The 7,731-nt window shown below is 36.8% G+C and overlaps 1 long non-coding RNA gene across 1 annotated transcript; it reads left to right on the top strand.

Annotated features, from left to right (window-relative positions):
• Positions 1-1,021, top strand: LOC117916404. Its single transcript, XR_004651555.1, has 2 exons — positions 1-491; positions 698-1,021. It is a non-coding gene; the product is annotated as an uncharacterized LOC117916404 (long non-coding RNA).
• Positions 1,022-7,731: the final 6,710 nt, after the last annotated feature.

The raw sequence follows: 7,731 nt of genomic DNA on the forward strand, positions 1-7,731 counted from the left end.
AATATGACCCTATAGTGGTTAACCTTACCTCCAGAATTGTGCCTGCTACTTGGCAAGAAGCTCAAGCTCTCCTACTGAACCATTAGAGTCGTATAGATCAAATGAATGATGCAGCAACCTTGGATCTCTCAAATGCTTATGCTAACTATGTCTTTAATCAGAAGGTTGAAGGTAACAATGGCCAAAACACAAGTGGAAGAAGAGGCAGAGGTCCAGGACTGAACAATTCAGAGGAGGCTGGGGTGGACGTGGACGAGGTGCTCGAGGAAATTCTAAGCCGTCATGTCAAGTTTGCAACAGAGTTGGGCACACTACTCGTCGTTGCTACTATCGCTTTGATCATGCTTTCCAGGCTACTTAAAACAATCAGGCCTCTGCATTCATTGCCACATCTGAACTAGTCTCTGACCAGTCATGGTATGCTGATAGTGGAGCCACTAGCCATGTCACTGCTGAACTTGGGAACCTCTCGATGAAATCTGATTACCATGGTGAGTACAAACCTGCAGTTGGCAATGGTAATAAACTCTTTATTGCTCGTGTTGGTCATACTGAAATACCTTTTCTATCTTCACAGCTTTATTTGAGAAATATTTTATTGGTTCCCCAAATTAAAAAAAGTTTGTTAAGTATTTCTCGTTTAACAGCTGATAACAAAGTGTTTGTTGAATTTCATTCCAATGTTTGTTTGGTGAAGAACAAGGAAAACCATCAGGTGTTACTGCAAGGGAAGCTTGAAGATGGACTCTACAAACTACATATTCCTGAGACTAAAAACCATACAAAGTCAACTGTTAATTCCTCTATGAATCCATCAGTCAATCCTATTGTTGGGCTAAAATTAGTTGAGTAAAAAAGAAGGATTGATGCCTAATGTCATGTGTCTTCTATCTCAGTTAGTCCTAACGTCTTACATAGAAGGTTAGGTCATCCATCTAATAGAGTCGTAAGTCATGTCCAAGAATCTTGTAATCCAAATGCTTCAATCAATGGAAAACTCAACTTTTGTGATGCTTGCCAATTTGGAAAAATTCATGCTCTGCCCTACAACTTTTTTTTTCTTTCAAATTTTTTCACCTCTTGAGTTGATCCACACATATATCCCCTGCTCCAATTGTTTCAAACTGAGGATACAAATATTACATACATTTCATAGATGATTTTTCTAGGTACACTTGGGTTTACTCTCTTCGAAGTAGAGCTGAATGTCACAGGATGTTTCAAATAAGTCTCTCCATGGGTTTATATAGAGCCCTGAAAGCTTCTGGAGACTTCTACACTTAGCCATTAGTGGAAAGAGTGTGGAAGGTTCTAGAGATGCCTAGAGAAGTCCACACAACTCTACATTATGGTGGAAGGCATGAAAGGAGTCCAAAGCTTTCTAGAGAATTCCAAAGGTCTCTTGTATATTTCTTGTACATAGGTTTGTACATAGAATGGTGTAAGGTGTTCTGGAATATTCTTGAATTGTAAGGAACCCTCCAAGGTTCCAGAGAGTTCCATTGGTGCCTATAAATAGGTGAAGACCTTATTTGGCCAAGACACCAAGCAAGTGAGCTTTTAAGCATTGTATAGTTTCATTTGAAAGCAATAAAGCTTCTATTTTTTAAGAGTGACCTACTACGCCTTCTTAAGCTTCCGAGTCGTGAGCATCTTAGCCTAACAAGCTAAGCATTGGGAGTAAGGCTGACTTAGCAAGATCAAACGTCTTTAAGTGTCGCACGAGCTTAGGAAACGACTAAGTCTGTGACATGAAGCTCTAAGCTCCTTTATCCTCTTCAAAAACTAAGTTGAGAAAACTTTGGACACCAAAACAAAGAAACTCGAATCAGATTGGGGTGGTGAGTACAAACCCTTTGAATACAATCTTAAGAATAATGGAATAGTTTTTCAACATCCTTGCCCACATGCTCATGAATATAATGGAAAAGCCGAGAGAAAGCACAAACACATTATAGAAATGGGTTTGACCTTTCTTGCTCAAGCCTCCATGCCTTTGACATTTTGGTGGGAAGCTTTCCAAACCTCTGTTTACCTTATAAACTGCTTGCCTACACCAGTTTTGAAGTTTTTGTCCCCATTAGAAAAGCTTTATAAAAAGAAACTAGATTACTCTTTTCTCAAAACATTATGATGTTCTTGCTTTCCTTACCTTAGGCCATTTCAATCCATCAAATTTCAATTTCACACAATCAAACGTGTCTTCCTAGGCTATAGCAACTCTCACAAAGGGTACTTATGTCTTCATCATAGCGGTAAAGTTTATATCTCTCGACATGTTGTGTTCAATGAAAATGAATTTCCTTATTTTGGAGGTTTTCTTAGAACTGAAAAGTTAAGCCCCTTAACACAACCATCATTTCCTTTTCAATTTTTAAATAATTTAGAAAATGGCTCATCATTGGAACCTAAAGAAAAGTCAATTTCAGCCTCAAGTATGTAGTAAAGAGAGTACAAATAAGAGCCAACTTACAGGTGCAACTCCAACAGATGAGAACCAACCTTTAACCACAACTCCATTAACCCCATGCTCTCAAAATCTAGAATATGTGGCTTTTCCATTATCCTCCACACCAAATCAACCACCAATTCTATCAAGCCTAACCATTCTTGAACAAATTAAAGCACTAAAATCTCAAAATTCATCAGTCTTACAAAACCAACCTAGACATCCTATGCAAACACAATAAAAAAGTGGTATCTTTAAACCCAAAGTTTATGCAACTAGCCACTTGAACTCTTCAAAACAACCACCTAATATTTTTCAAATTGCTAGTGAACCAACTTGTGTGGAAAATGCTTTGGCATTCCTAATGTGGATGAAAGCAATGGATGAAGAATTTAGTGCCTTGATCCAAAATCATACTTGGGACCTTGTACCTTACTCACCACAGTATAATATAGTTGGAAACAAATAGGTGTTTAAGTTGAAAATCAATCCTAGTAGAAGTGTGGATAGATACAAAGCTAGGTTGGTTGCTAAGGGGTTTCACAAAACACCTGGAATTTGAGTAACGTTAACAGTGGTTGTGTCAAGAAATTGGGACATTAGATAATTGTGTTAGCAGATTGGAGGGTTGACCAGGTCCATCAACTCTTCTTGTGTTTGAATATCGTGGGCACTTGAGTGAATGTACTACAAGGTTAGAGTATGCGCCTTTCCTAATAGCAATTGCTTTTAAGAGAGTTGGTAGTGCTTGAGGTCCTATAAGTGGTATCAGAGTCGAGGTCACGAGTTCCAACCCCAAGGGTGTTGCTAGGGGGGAGATTGTAGGTAGATCGGAGGGTTGACTACGTCCATCAACTCCTTTTATGTTCGAATGTCATGGGCGCTTGAGTGAATACACTATAAGGGTAGGGTATGTACATTTCTTAACAACAATTGCTTTTAGGAGAGTTGGTAGCGCCTAAGGTCCTACAAATTAGATGTAAACAATGCCTTCCTGACAGGAAACTCTTCAAGAGGTAGTTTACATGGCTTAACTCGAGAGATATGTTGATTCTTCAAAACCAAACCATGTGTGCAACTAAACCGTGCTTTGTATGAATTGAAGCAAGCCCCTTGGGTATGGTTTAATAAATTGAGAACTACTTTAATATAGTAAGGTTTTTATAACTCAAGGTCGGACACATCTTTCTTCATTTTCAACTCAAATGGAAAGACCATTTATTTGTTGGTCTATGTTAATGATATCTTGCTAACAAGGAATGATGAGTTGTTGTTGAACAAACTCACAAGTGACTTGGATAGAGAGTTCACACTGAAAAACTTGGGACAAATTTACTATTTTCTAGGCATTGATGCACATTGTGATGCAACAGGATTATACCTCACTTAGTTGAAATATGTGACTGATATTCTTAAGAAGCACAATATGGAAAATGTAAAACCTTGTCCAACCCTAATGACAATTGGAAAGATACCATCAAGTCGAAATCAAGAGAAGGAAAAGGAGTAGATGAAAAATCCTACTCTTTATCAAAGTGTGATTGGTGCTCTACAATACCTAACCTTGACTAGGTCGGACATCTCCTACACTGTGAACAAGCTTAAGCCAATTTATGCAAAATCCAACTATGGTGGATTGGCAATAGTAAAGAGAGTCTTGTGGTATCTTAAAGGAAGTGTGGACTGTGGCATTCACTTAAAATCAAGTAAAATACATGGTTTAATCGTCTTTTTGGATTTTGATTGGGGCTCTTGTCCACATGACTGAAAGTCAGTTAGTGGTTATTGTGTCTACTTTGGTGATTCATTAATCTCTTGGTCATCCAAAAAACAACATGTGGTGTCCCGATTTAGCATATAATCTAAGTATAGAGCCTTTGCCCTTGCACTAGCTGAATTAACTTGGTTGCAGTCCTTTATGAAAGACTTAAGAATTGCTCTTCCTACCTATCCATTGATTTGGTGTGATGACGTGAGTGCTGGCTCTTTAGCTGCTAATCCAATTTGTCATGCAATAACTAAGCACCTAGAAATTGATTTTCATTTGGTAAGGGACAAAGTACTTCAACAAGACTTAGAAGTAATATATGTGCCATCTTGTGATCAACTTGTAGATTGTTTTACCAAAACCTTGGCTATCACTTGACATCAGTATCTCAGGTCTAAACTCGGTGTAATAGAGTCCCCATTTCGTTTTAATGGGATTGTTAGAAAAGATACTGAAATTCATGCTTTAGCTTTTACACATCAGCACTCAACCATGCCATGTCCCTCCTCCAATTGAGCCAAAAGTTCCTTTGTGTTGTGTGTGGCTTTCTCTTATATACAATACCTACTGTATAGTGTTGTTATGGTGTAGAAACCTTTCCTTTGTGTAGCTTCTTAGCCATATAAATTGTATGTTTTCGGGTTAGATGTCTGTGTGTTGAACCACTTTAAAATACAAAATCCATTGCTCTGTTTTTTCTCTTATTTTTTGACTATTACAAGCAGTAATTTTTTTTTTTTGTCCTAATGCTTGGGGCAATTAGCCGACTATGTCTAAACCCCACTGGACAAAGGACCATGGAGTCGTTAGAGTCTGGAGGTTTATATCAGTTGATGTATTATTGGTGTGAAGAGCTGGCAAGCATCATAGTTTTGTACAAACTTTATCCTTGAGACATTTCCCTGTGCGTTATAGTACTTCTCCCTTCTACATGACTTCCACTGTCCATGAGAGCCTTCATGAATCTCCCATACTGTATCTTGAGCTTGATTAGGGATAAACATCACAAAGTACAACCTACTTTAACCTAAAACTTCTGTGCCTTGGGTTGCATCCCATGCTTGAGATATTCTATTATCAGAGTTTTCTATTTTCTCTAGAATTGATTGATTTTTATCATAAGTCGATGAATATTTTTCTTCATCATTCGCCAACTCAGTGGAAAAGGAGTTTCCATCAACTGCTGTTGTTCTTCATCAAACTGCGTAACTAGGCTTTTCAATGAAGTCAATATGGAGGTAATGACTAGATTAGGGTTGAGTTGTTGAACTTGAAGCAAATTGAGGCAAGGAGTTCGTATCTTTGTCATCAATGCAAGCAAAGTTTTTATAGGCGAAGGCGTAAGGTGATGCGTTTTTGTACCCATGAGGCGAGGCGTAAGCCTTTTGAAACCCTCATTTTATAATTAATAAATATTTTACAATATGTAAAAAATAAAAATAAAATAGCATAAATTAAAAAACATGAAAACAATTCATTAGAATTATAAAAATACCTAACTAGTTCCATACTTTCACAATAGAAAATAAAGACAACCATACTAATAGTTCCAAACAACCATAACCAAGTCACAAAATATCAAATAGAGTTCAACACATATTACTAGAACGTTTCAACTTAAATCATCCTCTCCAATGTCATCACCATCCTCGTCCAATGTATCAAATAGTTGGAAAGTTCCCACTATCAAACCCTCCCAACTCATCTAACTCCTCATCTTCATGAATTGGTGTCAAATTCAACTCCTTCCTTTTGCCTTGGCCTCCACTTTTACCTAACATAAAGTATAAATTAGGTGTAAATATTATAAGTTCATTAATAAATTTAACAAAATTTATACCTTAAAAATTTGAGTACTTACTTGCAAATTCATCATGTTTTCTTTTGTTGGAATGTGAAGAAACCATGTTGTCTGATGACGCTTGAGTCTCTTGGTTTTGGGATGACGCAATTCTAATGGCATCAACATTAAATAGTTCATTATCTTCAAGCCAACAAAGATCAAGTGGGAGGAGGGGATCTTCTTTCTTCGCAATCCACTCATCATTCGAATCAATCTCATTTACCAAAATCGGATCAACATTTTGTTTTCTTTGTAGACTTCGCTCTCTCAATCTAGTGTTGTACCTCACATACACTAGAGCATTTAACCTCTTATGTTCGAGTCTATTTCTCTTTTTGGTATGAATCTACAAATAATAATATAAACAAATTTATATATTAAAATTAAATTAATGTTCTCTAACATTAGAATAAAAATGCATATACTAATTTTTTTTTTAAATATAAGTATTACCGATTCAAAAGTGCTCCAATTTCTCTCACATCCTGAAGCACTACAAGTGAGGCTAAGGACTCGAACAACAAAATTCTGCAACTCCGGTGTGGAACCCCCAAAACGCATCTACCAACTCGTAGGACTTCTTAATATCTGAGAATCAATTGCAATTCGGCTTCCAAATTCACCCATTGCTTGGTCATATGAATCCAGCTGAATGTCAGCTTTTAAACGTTCTTGGTAATCCAACATCCTATCCATGCATTCAAATAATTCATTCCTCACCTCATCCACATTAGAGAACTTATCTTCATAGCGCAATTGCGGATTAAGATAATAACCTGCTGCATGTAAAGACCGATGAAGTTGTGGAGTCCATCTTGCATCTATTTTTCTCCAAATTGGGCCATATTTCCTCTCCATGCCCCCACAATTAAACGCAATTTTCTCGTTGGTTGAGTCCATCAACTCATAAATATAACCCATGGCTGGTCTTTCCTCCGAATCAACCTCTCTTAAGACACTTACCAATGGAATAGTGGTCTTAATATAAAAAGCAACATGAAGCAAAAAATTTGGATCAAACAATACTGCACTTCGAGCTTTTACACCTTCTACATTTTTAGCCCATGTACTAGAACACCATTTTTCAGAGGAGAACATTGCTATAAGAGCTTGTTTTTGCTTATAAAGACTTTGGATAGTAAGAAATGCAGTAACAAATCGTGTAATTGCTGGACGAATAAGTTCATGATTTTTTGTAAATGTTCTCATCAAGCTAAGAACCTAAGTATGCCCATATATGAACTTCACCACTTGTCTAGCTCGCAAAAGTGTATTAGTATGAACATTTAGCTTTCCAACATCCTCCAACATCAAATCTATGCAATGAGCAGCACAAAGAGTCCACCACAATCTTATCATTTTTTCCATAAGCCTCATTCCGACATTCACATAATTAGATGCATTATCAGTAATAACTTGCACAACATTCTCCTCTCTAATTTATTCAACCACCTCATCAAGATGCTTGAACATCAATTCTCCATTTTTTATCGTATTAAATGCATAAATTGATTTCAAAAACCATGTACCAACAAGACTATTCACCAAAAAATTTATAAGACATCTATTCTTTCCATCTGTCCAACTATCCAACATAATTGAACATCCATATTGCTTCTAAGCTTTTTTGTGCTCTTCCATCATGATATTTATATCATTCACATCTTCTTT

This window comes from Vitis riparia, chromosome 6 (assembly GCF_004353265.1).
Source record: "Vitis riparia cultivar Riparia Gloire de Montpellier isolate 1030 chromosome 6, EGFV_Vit.rip_1.0, whole genome shotgun sequence".
NCBI lineage: Eukaryota > Viridiplantae > Streptophyta > Magnoliopsida > Vitales > Vitaceae > Vitis > Vitis riparia.